Genomic DNA, 15,759 nt, shown 5'->3' with positions numbered 1-15,759 from the left:
GTCTCAGGAGAGATCTGCCTCGCGCACTGCTGTGCTCCGATTAGGTCACGCATCGGATTGGGAGCGCTCTGCCTCCCCTGCCGGGCGCATTGTGCTCGCGGCAGTTACTCGGTGGAGAGGGAGGGGGAGCGAGGTCGCGCGTCAGCTAGACGCGCAGTCCTCTTTTGACTGGGACGAGCGGCCATCACCGCGGCAGCCATTTTGCCCGCTTTAAGGGCTTGAATTGAGCATGGGAGCAATGCTAATTGCTGGGTATTCACACGGCTCGTCCTCAGGCTCCCGGTGACGCCCTCATTATATTTCCTGCTGGGGTCTTTGCCTAGAGAGGTTTGGCAAGCCCTCCCTCCACCTTATAAATACTGTACTGCGACTTGGCTTGCCTGGGGTTGTACCTCTCCCCCTTGGACTCCACTTTCTGGATACTTGATTGTGGGTTAATCCCCCATATTAACCAATTCCCTGTGGGGTATTATAGTTCTCTCTATTATTTACCGCTATGGACTAATTCTTTTATGAGGAGGAGTACTTTGAGGTGGAACCCTCAGGTTCTATGGAACAAGACCTCATGGAGGCACTGGACGCAGGGGTATAATACTCTGTCAATACAGCCCTTGTGAGAGCTATTGAACCCCTGAAGCGTAAATTATGTATATCCGCCTGGCAGCAGGGCTGGCTTCCCAACGCTGGCTCACGCCCCAAACCCAGTGGCAAAAGGGTCCTCAATCCTCATGTGGCTGATTTTGCGAATCCAGCCAAGGCTCTGGTGAGTGATCACGATTATAGCACCCCTGATAAGGAGGCAGCGACCACAGACACATATCAGGATGATGATGGAGACACCGCCATAGACCAGGCTTCCGAACAGGAGGAGGCCAAAAGCCCCTCCAAAAGATCCAAGAAGGAGTGTCACTTGGAGACATCCTCTCAGCCTAGGCTCCTCACTTTTTAGCCAGCGGACATCGTCCACCCTAATTCTACCGCATGGCTCCCGCCGCAAGAGGTGGCGCATTACGTCCAGACACACCTCCGGCAGGCCTTTGACAAGGACGTCAGGGTATGGCCGAGGTCAGAATGCCCAAGACTGGATCTGGCAGACAAAGTGGCGGAAACCCCGGAGGTGGATCCCTCCATGCTTACATACATGAAGAAGTATGCCAAAGACCGTAAAAAAGGCATTAATCGGGCATGGAACCAAGATCCTAGAGTTGAACTTTAGAACCAAAGAGTCTGCAATGGCGATCGATCCAGACGAGTTGATTGGGTGGGCGCAAAGGGCGGTGTGCCAGCTAGGCAACACAAACTGCGCCATGTTAAGCAAGATGAGACGTTCCATCCTCCTCAAGCTAGACCCTAGGCTAGCAGAGATATCCTCCTCGGAGTCAGGGCCCTTCAGGGCCTCTTATTCTGACAGCCCTTCCGAAAGGAACTTACAAAGTTTGTAGCCACTTTGGTTTAGACAAAGTGAGGGCTCCCTCAAACGGGTTTTCCGGCCGGTTTTCGGCAGGGCCCGATGATACCGAGGGCGGTCGTTCAGCCGGGGGTTCAACAAAGGCACCCCACGCGGCCAGTATCAACAACAGAGATGAGGTTACCAGTACCCCAACTACACCGGCAACTCCTCCTTCTACCCAACCCAGCGAGCCAAGAACAGATTCTGGAAGGGCAGATACGGAGGAAATCAGGGTGGCCAGCAGGATGCCGGAAATTCAGGTGAGACTGATCTTCGTGTTCGGAGGTAATGTTGGGGGGAAGAATCCAATTTTTTCGGCAAGCATGGCATACGACCTCACAAGATGCATGGATCTTGGAGACAGTACAGGGCTACAAGCTGGAGCTGTACGGTACTCCCAGTCAGGGCTCTTCTCCCCGCCAATATATTTTTCCCAACAAGAACAGAGCTTTATCACAGAAGAGACAGGTCCTCTTCTGGGGAAAGGGGCTATAGTCGCCACAGAACCTCATCCCCGAAGTTTTATCAGCCGTATCTTCCTGGTCCAGAAGCAAGGGGGCGGATCCAAGTTAGTCCTAAATCTGAAGAACTTCAACTCATGGGTAATATACCGGCATTTCAAGATGGAGGGAATCCATCTTCTGCGCGACCCTCTTCAGGAAGGGGATTGGATGGTCCGTCTGGACCTGAAGGACGCGTACCTGCCAGTGCCCATCTAAGCCCCACACCGTCGGTTTCTTCAGTTCCTCTGGCAGGGTGTCTGTTACGAGTAGAAGGTCCTTCCCTTCGGTCTTTCGTCAGCACCATGGTGCTTCACGAAGCTCCTCCGCCCGGTGGTAGAATCTTTGAGGGCATGCGGTGTTCGATTAATCTTTTACTTGGACAATATCATTATCATGGCTCGCTGCCCTCAGCTAGTGATTACGCATCTCGAATGGTCAATCACTCTGCTGCAGAGTCTGGGATTTATTGTGAATCCACAGAAGTCAACAGTGTCTCTGGCACAGTCTACGAGTTCCTGGGTTTTCAGATCTATTCACGGAGCTGCCAGCTTCTCCTCCCAGCTAAGAAGAAGGTAAGATCAGTCAAGAGAGAATTGAGATTGATTCTGAACAAGCAGATTGTATCCTTGAGGTCAGTGGCCCGAGTAGTTGGACAATCTTCCCGGGTCCCCTTCACTCCCGTGCACTCCAAAGACTAAAGATTCAGCATCTCCGCAAAGGCCTTGGATATGCGGAACGGATACCTCTCTCAGAGGGAGCGAGGTTGGAGATGCTGTGGTGGCTAGACCACATGGAGTCTTGGAACGGCAGAGCCATCTTCGGATCCACTCCAGAAGTAGTGATCGAGTCGGATGCCAGCCATTGAGGTTGGGGAGCCCTTTGCGGTCAGTTATCCACAGGGGGCCGTTGGTGACAAGAGGAACTCTCATTACACATCAGTTGTTTGGAGCTGCTGGCAGGTTCATTTGCGATTCGCAGTCTTTCGCCTCGGAATACAGACTGTTGTATCCTGCTTCGCATGGACAGCGTGTCTGAGGTTCGCAATGTGAACAAATTGGGAGGGGCGAGGTCCCGGATTTTGGCGGAGATCGCCAAGGACTTTTGCCACTACTGCCTCCTTCACAGAATATCGGTGGTAGCGGAATAGCTCCCAGGGCCCAACAACGAGGTGGCCAACTGGCATTCTCATTATCTTCAGGATTTCAGGGATTGGAGACTCCATCCCGGGTTTTCCGAGCGCTGAATGTTCTATGGGGTCCATGCCAGTTGGATTTGTTCACATCACGTCTCAACAGGCAACTCCCAGCCTTCTACAGCTGGCGCCTGGATCCGGAGGCGATCGCCTCGGCGTGTTTCTCCAGAACTGGCCATCAGTCCTGTAATATGCCTTCCATCCGTTTATCATGATACTCAGGGTGCCGGCTCAGACCCGACGTCAGCAGTCGGAGCTAGCCCTAATCGCCCCGTTGTGGAGAGTGCAAGCATGGTTCCCAGTCCTTCTGGAGATGTCATGTGCTGCGCCGATCCTCCTTCCACAGAGATGGATCCTGTTGTTGGACCCTCAGAAGGCTCTGCACCCATTGATAGAGTCGGGGCAACTACCTCTTGTAGCCTGGTGGGTTTCAGGGACAGATGGGAAATCCCGGGACTTTCAAGAGATGCTGACAGGTTCATTAGCGAGGCCTAGTCCGCTAACACCCACAAGCGATACTCATCAGCTTGGAAAAGATGGTGTAGCTGGTGTTCTCAACGGGAAGTGAATCCCACTAAGGCAAATATCCCTATGGTCGTGAATTTCCTAGCCTCCATTGCATCATCTGGCCTAGCTTACAGGACTGTGAACAACTTCCGTTTTGCCATCTCGGCAGGGCATGTTCCAGTGGATGGAAAACCAGTTGGTGAGCATCCCCTGGTATGCAAGCTGCTTAGAGGTATCCGGATGGTCAAACCCCCTTGTCCTAAATACTCGGTTCTGTGGGACGTATCCATTGTCTTGAGGTTCTTGGAAACCTGGCCTGCCAACAACAAATACTTTTCAAGAAAGCAGCTTTCTACCAAATTTACCATCTTGTTATGCCTGGTTTCATACAAAAGGGTCTCTGATATCCGAGCTCTGGATCTAGCGGGACGTAGGTTTTCGCCAGAAGGAGTCACATTTGTTATCTCAAAACGCACTAAATGCAATACTTCTTCTGTATCTTACCCAGCTTTTCCGCACAACCCTAAGCTGTGTGTTATTCAATGTGTAAAAGCGTATGAGGAAAGTACTGCTGAATTTCGTTCAGATATGAAGGGTCAATTACTGATTGCATGGCAAAAGCCCTTTCGCCCAGTGAATCTAGCCACCTTGTCAAGATGGGTGCGTTGGCTCATGGGCAAAGCAGGCATTGATGTATCGAAATTTGGTGCCCACTCAGTTCGAGGGGCTATGGCATCCAGGTTTTTCTCTTTAGGAGTCAGTCTTTTGGATATAATGAATGCAGCTGACTGGTCAACTGAAACCACTTTTAAGGCATTCTATGATAAGCCTATTGTGAATGTAGCATTGGTGGTGGTGGCTAAGCTTTGAACAAGCATAATCGGAGCCTCCGGTCTGACATAGAATAAAAAATTTGCAAACATTTGTGACAAGAATTTTCAATTCTATTAAGGACACGGAGGCGAGGATGATCCCACCAAGACTATGTGTATTTATAAATTAATTTTTGCATTGTATTTAATACTGCATAAATGACTAGGTTGTTTTTTCCCCCCCTTTGTCTGACTGTGATGATTATGAAATCAGATACGGTTACTGGTATTACAGATTATCCTTTCTATTTAGGGAGCGGATAGCAAATAAAGCGTGAAGAAGATGAACGCTGGAGTATTTGGAAGTATCTGTCGAGGACGATCTATTGGTATAGTTGTCCAAGGGTGTTTTCGCATGTCATTGGGTCGAGCCCCAAGTTCAAAAGTTCAGCCCCGTTGGGCTTCAAGATGCCTTGTTTCGTGGAGGATTCCTTCATCACAAAGGGTGGTTCTACAAGATTGAATTCTTACCTTGTCGGACTCAACTGTTCTGTGATCATTCAAAGAAAGAGGACGTGGTTACCTCAGTCAGGGTTTATATAGGGATGCTCTCTATGGTTGTTATGTGGCACTAAAGTGTTCATGGGTACTGTAGTTTTACGGGTTAAGTGTTCTTTTATTGGCTGCTGTGAATAAACAGTGAAGAAATGAGAAGCAAAATCCTCACCTCCGTGTCCTTAATAGAATTGAAAATTATTGTCACGAATGTTTGCAAATTTTTAACTGTGCAATCTTCATTGCTCTTTGTTCAAAGTTTCAATCTCCAGAAATGAATGGATGTTAACTGGTCGAAAAGCGAACAAAAGTATTATAGGAAATTGTTACCGGATGGGTTAAACCAAAGAATATAAATAATACTAGAATTCACTCTTCCAGTTAGGAAATCCTGATGTATCCAGTCAATGTCAGGGGTCAGTGGAAGAATGAGACCGCTCTCAGCTGCAAGAATATCGAGGCAGCTGGTGAACTGATGCAGATCCAATAACATGAAAGAAATAGACGGTCCATAGTATAATAACGCAGGCAACTGAAGAGCAAAAACCAATAAATGATTGTGTAGTGACAATACCATTTACGGAATGCTTTTGTTACACAAACAGGCAAGCATAGCCCTCACATTCAGCCACAAATGTATATCACACACAAAGTGTGCTACCACTGTATGGTTGATATTGCTCTAAATCACTCAGATTCTCTCCTTATAAGTCAGCTTTTTGCTAGAATATATCCCGGTACTCATACTATATACTACTCATACCTCATGCCAGGTATTGCTACCACAGCACCGGTTTTTCAAGCGTTACACCAGATGTTTACTCCATTTGCTTAGGCATTTTCACTGCATACCAATGCTTCTATATGTGCTGTTGCGGGTCTATAGAAGCAGACGTATCAGTGGTTCAGCAGAGGTAGCACATGGCTTGATATGCAGAGTTTTGTTGGAATTAATTTGCTTTTCTTTATGGAATCATAGAAAAGTAAAACATAACTATAATTATACATCAAAAAAGATATATATCAGTGTGTTAACGTATTTTGCAAAAACATCTAAAGATACATCTGGGTGTGCATGGCTTTAAAGGCACACAAGTAATATCAGTGATTCTAGTGTTAGTGGTTTTACTGCACAATCAACGGTCAATGGTTACAAAGGCATTGACAGGGGTCCTACAAATGCACATATTCATGCTAAAGGTTCTGTCCATGGCCCTTTGTACAAATATTGCATCAAAAAACAGGTAGGTAATAGGGTCTGAGGGAAAATTACTGGACAACGTGGACAAGTCCCCCTACTGAATCAATACAAACATACAGGTCCACGGGTCCCAAAGAAAGAAAAAAGTTATAAGACTATGGAAGACTGTGTGGTAAAACACTAGGACCACTGTCTATATAAAGAGTCCTCATTAAGAGGACCTAATCCCATCACCCACCGAAGTGGCATGCTTCATCATGTGGGATCTCCTCTTAACCGCAACCTAGTGCGATTAAGGAGCTACAACTCCCAGCATTGGTCAAGTGAAGGAGCTCGCGGATGTTTTCAACTACACTATGAGGACTAGATCTCCTAAAGATCGATGAGGCCAGCCATTGGTGTCGTGAAAAGTGTTGCAGTGTCAAATGAAAGTGATATTAAAATTGACTACGGGGAGCAAAAAAAAATATATTTAATGAGAGACTCCAAGTGCCAACATTAAAACAACAGTAGAAGCGCGATCTAAGCAAATTGACGAGCGCGCATATAGTAAATCAAGAAACGGTCTACATGTTTCAGCCAACAGAGATCAAAAACTGCGATCGTGGCTTTCTTCAGGACCAATAAATACAACTACTGCAGCTGTTTTATGTGACTAAATCACACTGGTGTAAAAGTAACTAAAACCAAAAAAGAATTAGAATAACAGTGGAACGATACAACCAACTGTGTACCTGTGTGTTGTATCGTCTAAATGTGAAACACTACAAAAGTAGTGGACAGATTCCCGTATCAAATCGGGAATATAGCCTACCGCTCCTGGTCACAACTCAGGGCGTGAGGCAACGCTCTGTCCGTCGTTACCCCGGGCTTCCTTCCTAGTTGCTCCGAGTGGTGCAATTCTAATTCTTTTTTGGTTTTGGTTACTTTCACACCAGTGTGATTTAGTCACATAAAACAGCTGCAGTAGTTGTATTAATTAGAATTGACCGCTCGGAGCCACCAGGAAGGAAGCCCGGGGTAACGACGGACAGAGCGTTGCCTCACGCCCTGAGTTGTGACCAGGAGCGGTAGGCTATATTCCCGATTTGATACGGGAATCTGTCCACTACTTTTGTAGTGCTTCACATGTAGACGATACAACACACAGGTACACAGTTGGTTGTATCGTTCCACTGTTATTCTAATTCTTTTTTGGTTTTGGTTACTTTCACACCAGTGTGATTTAGTCACATAAAACGGCTGCAGTAGTTGTATTTATTGGTCCTGAAGAAAGCCACGATCGCAGTTTTTGATCTCTGTTGGCTGAAACATGTAGACCGTTTCTTGATTTACTATATGCGCGCTCGTCAATTTGCTTAGATCGCGCTTCTACTGTTGTTTTAATGTTGGCACTGGAGTCTCTCATTAAATATATTTTTTTTTGCTCCCCGTAGTCAATTTTAATATCACTTTCATTTGACACTGCAACACTTACTTTTCACCACACCAATTGGTGGCCTCATCGATCTTTAGGAGATCTAGTCCTCATAGTGTAGTTGAAAACATCCGCGAGCTCCTCCACTTGACCAATGCTGGGAGTTGTAGCTCCTTAATCGCGCTAGGTTGCGGTTTAGAGGAGATCCCACATGATGAAGCATGCCACTTCGGTGGATGATGGGATTAGGTCCTCTTAATGAGGACTCTTTATATAGACAGTAGTCCTAGTGTTTTACCACAGTGTCTTCCATAGCCTTTGTACAAATAGTCAAACCATTACTTCGCCTCGCTACTGTCTCTGCGATGGTGTTAATCAGTAAACGGCAACTGCTTTGACAGCATTTTTATTTTGTGTGTATTTACGGAGTTAAATCGTCATTTTGCCCAAGCATCTGAAAAATAACTTTGAAGTCTAATTTATTATAAAGATATGTAACAACAGTGGTTGAATAGGACAGATCCATTGTACGGATAGGTTTTTAATGAATAAACATATCCTAAATACTTCTTAATAAGCCCTAACCCATATAACAAGGATGGAGCTAGGTACTCTTTCTAACCGTAAGGGAGAATTTGCTTATATTATTGTCAAAACTTAACATCACACACAAAGGAAACACATTTGAATGTATAAATGTTTCTGTGTTTTGAGAAACACCAAATCTAGTTACATTATATACATATATGGTTGCTCCAAAGAGATACGTGAAGGGGTGCTTGTGTCACCTCATTGTTATGTGATGGTAATTTAGTATAAAAGCAAAAAACAATACATTTGTATTTAGTGATGACAATGTGCCCATGTTTAACTTATGGTAAGTGTTAACAGTAAATACCTGAAATTATTAGTATACTAAAACTAATGAAGGGATTAATTAAATGTTTGAATAAATTGTAAATTTGCTTCATTAGATTTTGCTTAAAATATATCAACAACATGTATACTTATGGTGAGAATTAGCATTAACCTAAATAAATACATAAACAATGATTTTAATAAAGGCAAGTTAGGATATGGTAAAGGGCATTTCACTGTTCCAGTCAGAAGGTCAAGTAAAGCGGTTCTTTGAATAAACATTTTTAGAATACATATCATGAATAACACTAAAAAAGCTATACAGAGAATGGACAACCATTCTGAAAACAAGGATCTGCAACTCCGATCTAGCATCCATCTGGCTGAACCCCAAAATTAAAATTGATGGACAATCAGTTGTGCGGACTGACTGGTCGAAGAAAGGAATCAATCTGGACAAACACTTATTTGTCGGGACCTCTCCATTCCCCTTCTCCGATTTGCAAGAGCGCTACCTGTTGGAAAACCTCGATTTTTATAAATTTCTAAAACTTAAGGTCCGGTTATCTAAACAATCAGTTCTAAATAAAGAACCATCACTACCTAACCTCGTTACTAACTTATGTAAAGCTGGCCAAGTGGTTTCCGAAGTATACAAGCTACTCCTGCCAAAATCAACTAAACTTCATTCACAAAATGAATAAAAAGGGGAAACAGAACCCCGCAAACACAACATAAAATATGATTGGAAGAATATTTACAAATCCCCATTTACAAATAATGTATCCCCAATGCTGTCCCAGACTAAATGTATTCTCATTCACAGATCCTTCTGAACCGCTGAAAAACTACATAAACTTAATCTATGGCCAGATCCTAGCTTCTGGAATTGCGGAGAACACAGGTCTGACCTGGCTCATATGCTCTTTTAATGTTCCGCACTGCAAAAATACTGGGGTAGCATTTTTAAGTTTATAAAATGTACCTTGGGCATTACCCCCTCTCATGAATACTCATATCTATTACTAGGGCAACTCGATTTACAAATAAAAAGGGAAGTTGACATGCTTCTTCTAGACTTAAAGCTATCTCTGTCTTGTAAACTGATTCTCTCCAATAGGAAGAACTCCGGTATTGTATCCTTTCATATGTGGCGAGAGTGGCTTGCATTTCTTAGAGGAGCAGACTACACCGCGTTGCAATTTACTCCTAGGCGCACTCCCAGCAGGCCTATGTGGGGTTCACTTGATGATGCTACCCTATCGTTCATACCACCATAGATAGACAGCTCCCCCACTATGGACTAAAGCAGCAAGATGCACTATATACTCCACCTTAACTATTTATTCTTAAACACCAATAATGCAACCCATTGGGAGCAAAATCAGATCACTCGATCTCACTCACTCATGGAGACCATCAGTTGTTCACTGTATTTTCAACTATGCATATACAACATGCAACTACTGCACAATCTTACCCTCCTCCCCATATCTCGTTTTGCTCTTATACCTGCTCGACTTGCGCTTGTTAATGTATTATGACACTATTGATGATATGGATTTTATGACATGGCACAATTTGTTTCTTTTTTACTTGCTTTACCATGCTGTCTTTGTTTGTTTTTGCAAATAACTAATAAAGATTATGGGCCACATTTATCAAAGTATTTTGCATTTGCAAACGGTGCAAATCGCTAAATTTGCCCATTTGCGAATATGGCCTTTCTGAATGTATGAAAGGATTTGGCATTTTGGGTAATGGCATTTTTTAGCGATTACCTAAATTGTGAATACAAATAGGGAATCGCAGTTTGAGAATACCTAATGTACATGTAAGAAGCCTTTCGTAAATGTGAACTGTACATTTAGTAAACGCTATTACTATCAACTTCAAGTTGATGGTATTCATGAGCAAAACACTGAAAAATGCACACAACTGCATTTTCAAAGTGCCATGTAGCGATGTGTGCCTTACATGTGAACCTTTGTATTTTTAGGGGCTCTTCAGGGGGCCTTAGGGCCCCGGGCATCCTTGCCTTTGCATTACCTAATTTGCGATTACCAATTAGGTAATCGCAATTTAGGTAATGCAAGACCATTCGCACCTGTGGGCCTTGAGGCCCATAGGAATGAATGGAGGCACAATTACAAATAACGATTCCCTAATTGCATTTGCAATTCTAAGAAATCGTAATTAGGGAAGCGCTATTTTCTGTCTGTTTTGTTACATCGCTACAATTTCTTAAAAATCGCTATCTGGTCATTGCAAAATTCTATTTTCATACATGTGACCCTATTTGAAGAAAAAAAACATAGAAGACGGTTTGTAGAACATCTCCCTTACGGCTGTAAACGTATGAATAGTACTGCTTTTATTAGAATGGGGCTTAGCATCAGCCAAGCTGTTTTGAAATCGTATTTACAATACATTCTTGTGGTATAGCAAGACGTGCAGGCCTTCTCACCTAGGAAAGCCTAGGCCTGGTTTTCACTTTGGCACTCGTAGGCGAGCAAGTTGGAGTCCAGTTGGCTCAGAAGAGAAGATTCTGCAGTATATCCCTTCTTCACGGTCCTTTCCACCATTTTCTCAGGAGAACGGGGGTCCCTTGCCTCAGCTCATGTTATCTGGGGTTTCCCTCTTGATCATGTGACTCTGTCGTTTGCCTATGTGAAGAACATGTACAAAAGTAATGCAATGTACAGGCGGGTTAGCGTTGTGCGCTCAACAACTTTGTGAGGGGTTATGTAGGTTGGTTTCTCCATTACTACTTTCCATGCTTTCAGTTATTAAACATATTCCAGACTTCAAGGAGGCAGAAAGAATGATATTTATTTAAAACACGACAAAGACACCTTGTTGCTTTACAGGATGCTCAGCAACAGACCAAACTGGGTAAATGCAACATGCTCTCATTACCACTAGTTTTTTCAGTTTGAATAACACCCAGGAAGGCATGAGTTGATACTTTAAAAAGCCCCAACAAAAAAAACATAATACCACTTTCCAAGTCACACCATTCAAACAGCACCAGCACAGATCTTTCATTCCACGTGCACACCAATTGTACAGCTTAACTTATTCAGACCAGCCTCATAGCATCAAGACAGCTGAGGGATGGCTTCTCACCCATAGCAATAATACCTCATCAGCAGATCTCTCAGGGTCTCATTTACAATTTTCTTTCAGCATCTCCACAGCGAGCATCTTTCACTCACACTGAGGCTCAAAGCCCCTTCACATACAGCACTTCTCTCACTCATAACCTCACTGAACTTTTAACAAAGGGCTTCTTTCGCTCACATAACGTGTATTTGTAAAGCGCACATTCACCCCATGTCTCTTGGCCGTTAATAACAGATTCTTTTCTTACCCAACTCAGTTGAACTCATGTTATCGACCTCAGAAGGATGAAAGACTGAGTGGTCCCACCCGGATTTGAACCTGTTACGCTGAGGTCGAACACAGGCCCCTACAGTGGGCGCATTAGTCCACTGAGCCACACACCCCGGCTCATAGCATCTGCCTAGTACTGGAATAACTCAAACACACATCCCACCTGCACAGCTTCTCAGACACAAACGCCTTCTCCTAACCTCCACACACCCTAGAAAGGAGGTCTCAGAAATGGTGCAATGGGCTAAATGTGAATGAGGGAAAATTATATGAAATGAAAACAGCATTTGTTAAGCGCGCAGCTACCCAGGGACATCCCAGCGCTATGGCAAGAACAGAGACGGACATCGCAGCACACTCAAGGGAAAAGCCAAGTCTTCAGTAAAATGGCCTCCAAGCCAGAGCGGTTAGGGAGCAAATGCCAGCTATAATGAGGTGGAGCTGCCCCCCCACATTGGGCCACGGTGCCACTGCACTTACAACATTAACAATAGCTAAGGCCTTACTGGGACGCTTATCCATATAGCCCTAATCTTTATTAAATACTTGCGTTAGTCCACTGAAAAGTATCATCATCACCTTCACACACAGGTTCTCTCTCCTCCACTCTCAAACGAATGTCTCTTCTCGCTTGAGACTCATTGCACCTTACCATAGTGTCTCCCCCTCTTCCACACACAACACATCCCACTTCTCTAACTCACGTACCTTGTCCGTCTTTATTCTTCACTCATATTAACCCATCTCCTCTTTTACCTATCTTCACGCTGGTCTTTAGGTTTCTCCGCTTCTTTCTGCTCCTATCTCCATACATACTCACCCCTGGTTTATCACGGTCTGCAAATTATGACCCCTATTTCCCCGCCCAGCACTGCCCGTGTCTGAATGTGTACACATCTGTGTTTTTGTTCTTGATGAATGCTTCTTGTATTCTAGTGAGTTGATAACTTCTCTTTCGTTCAATACCTCTGCGCCCTCTCCATATAGTGCTTTGTTCCCTTTTTTCATTTCACCATTCAGTTCTCTTTCTCTCTCAACCCATCTCGCTGCCCTCTCCTTCGCCTTTACGCTATTACTCAGTAGGCTTTATCTCTCACCCTTTTCCCCTCTTACCATATCAGTTCCAACTTGTCTCTCACTCGAGCTGTCTGTATACACTCCAACCATTCCTTACACCCAGTGTATGATGCTCTATGATGTCATTACTGACCTAGGCATTGTTCCAACTCCTAGGTAACAATGACAAGGGAAGAGTCTAATTCCCCAGTAGTGTTACCATGTGAGAAGATCATAACAAATTCGCTCTCCCACTAGGAGACCCTCCTTCTCTCCCACCCTGTCACTCTGTACCCTTCCTGTGGTATGGGTACTTGTGGTCTTATAGTAGGTATTCAGTATGTGATTGGAATGTACTGTAATGGAATTATTACTATGTCAATGGTGATGTCATTAGGAATGCGAGGGTGAAGCGGTTGGATCTGGTGGTAGGTGGACGCGTTACTCCTCCTCACCAGTGGGCCCATTAATTGGCATTTAAATTAACTTAGTTTATTTTATATTTTTTTACTTCATCGCTTCATTAAAATGGCGACGAGTTACTAGTGCCGGCCCACTATGTAGGAGTTACCTTTTAAATTATGTTGTTGCAGAGAGATCCTGAGGCGATCAACTAGCAAGATTTGTGTCGAAGTGCTAGCTGACGAAGATTGTGGGGAGTGAGCAGTAGACAGCGAAGACTGTGATGTTTTAAAACCTCCAGCTGGATGTCATGTATATATCTGCTGGCAATTTGAGTAAGGTACTGTGAGAGTCACAGTAGTGCTTACCGTTAAAGAGGTTGCACGCTACTGTGCCACCTGAGATCTCGTTCTGGGTGGATGTGTGCACGCGCACCCTGTTCAGGAGCTTGCCTCACGTGTCTGTGAAGGGGTTTGATAACGCGCTGCTGTGACGTTACACGACACGCTACGTGGGGTGTATAATCTGACTCCAAGCTCCACTGCCCATGAAAACAAAAACGTACAAGACGCTCTTTGGCAGCCATTTTGGAATCATTCAGGAAGGCTTCAGGAGTTCCAGAGCTTCGTCATTGGAAAGGTTTAGATGTTTAATTACCAGTGCGCATCAGCCCATATCAGTGATACGCACACTTGTCTCGGAAGTGAAACTTCGCCAGCCTTTTTGCGTGTCAGTGACACACACATTGGAGATTATATTGAATTTATTTCTTCTCGCTCCTTTTGGTTGGATTTCATCAAGCAGTGACATGCACACTAACTTGGTCGTTGGACTGCAAACTGATTACGCAGTGATGTGCACACTTAAGATGTGCATATTGTGAATTTAGTTACACAAAAATTGTTCCTCATTTTGGTTGTTTTGGAGTTTCAGTTTTTTTAAATATATTTTTACCTTACACTTGTGCAGTGTTTATTATTGTATAAAAGAAGTCATGGCCAGCTCACAGTTATGTAATCAACCTGCAATTCTTTTACAGGTACCAGGTAAACCAAAGTTAATTTGGAATAAATGGTTTAAAACTTTCGAGAACTATTTATTAGGAATTGATGAAAATGTGTTTCCAGCAGAAAGGAAAAAAGCTATGTTACTGTAGTAAGTTGATTATATTGTATAGTTCTTTATGGGTTAATGTAACTTTATGGAATGTAGCCATGTAAGCAAAATGTAGAATGCTTCTTGGGATCTAGAATCTCAGGGAGATGTTCAGATGAAGACTGGATTCGTATGTGACTTGTCGTGGGTCATTTACTCCAGAAATAAACATCTCCATTTTCAACCATCTGTTCCTGTGTTCCTGTATCTCATTCCTGCTCTGAAATTGAAGAGAGCTTACTACAGTTACTTAGTTTTCTTGGCATGGCAGCCATTGAAAGTTTTGAAAACTTACCTCCTATGCCCGCACCTAGGAGTCAAGGTGATGGTTGGAATGTTTTTAAAGAAGCAGTAGCAAGATTGGAAAAGCAGTTTGTAGATGAGCCCACCATGATGATTGAAAGACACAGTTTTCATAAAAGAAAGAAATATGCTGAGGAGTCAGCTGAAGAGTATGTAGCAGCACCAAGAGTACTAACGGCTAACTGTGAATTTGGAGCTAATGTTGATAATTGTAACAGAGATCAATTTGTATTCAATTGTGAGTCAAAGAAAGACTGTTAGCATGTCATAATCTTACTTCGGCCTAAGTATTGGATTTGGCGAAAGGCATAGAAAGATCATTTCAGTCAGCTAAAGCAATAACAGCAGAAGAAGCTAAAATCTCTTTTCCTGTTTGTATGGTACAATCGTTTAAGGAGCTGGTGAAAGCTGGGGTTTTGAAGGGGACTAAACCTAGCTTCTACAGATGTGGTTCAAAAATGCATTTGGCCAATAGTGGGGAATGCCCAGCATTAAGAAGGAAATGTATAAAGTGTAATAAGTATGGTCACTTTCAAAACGTTTGCAGAGCACCACAAGCATGTTTGAATGCCACTGTAAATTTGTTTACTAATGCCCATGGAATTACTACAATGCCAATGGTGATGTCATTTAGAATTCGAGGGGGAAGCAGTTGGATCTGGTGGTGGCTGGACGTGTTTCTCCTCTGAACCAGTGGGCCCATTAATGGGCACTTAAATAAACGTTGTTTCTTTCGTATTTTTTGACTCCTTCGCTTCATTAAACTTCCTCTCTCCCGCTCCGAGTCCCTCCTTCTCCCCCACCCTGTCACTCTGTAGCCTTCCTCTCTCCAGCTCAGAGTCCCTCCTTCTCTCTCACCCTATCACCTTCTTTGAGCTTTCTTTTTCATGTTACTATTCCATTCTCTCCTGTGTTGTTCTTAATTTTACTTTTACCATATCGCTTTTGTATC

The 15,759-nt window shown here is 43.8% G+C and overlaps 1 protein-coding gene across 3 annotated transcripts in view; it reads right to left on the bottom strand.

The window, feature by feature from the left end:
* The window catches only part of LOC146772812 (uncharacterized), a 90,348-nt gene that overhangs the window by 43,133 nt on the left and 31,456 nt on the right, over window positions 1-15,759 (bottom strand). Inside the window, exon 2 of one of the 3 annotated variants that reach the window (XM_085637748.1) lies at window positions 10,963-11,161. The exons of the other annotated variants lie outside the window; for them this stretch is intronic. The gene's annotated coding sequence lies outside the window, so the exon portion shown is untranslated. The remainder of the gene's footprint in view (window positions 1-10,962; window positions 11,162-15,759) is intronic. 3 annotated transcript variants of the gene reach the window in all.

The sequence above is a fragment of the Triturus cristatus genome, chromosome 12, assembly GCF_964204655.1.
Source record: "Triturus cristatus chromosome 12, aTriCri1.1, whole genome shotgun sequence".
NCBI classification, from domain to species: domain Eukaryota; kingdom Metazoa; phylum Chordata; class Amphibia; order Caudata; family Salamandridae; genus Triturus; species Triturus cristatus.
Note: the sequence above shows the minus strand (reverse complement) of the source record. Positions and strands in the feature narration are given on the sequence as shown.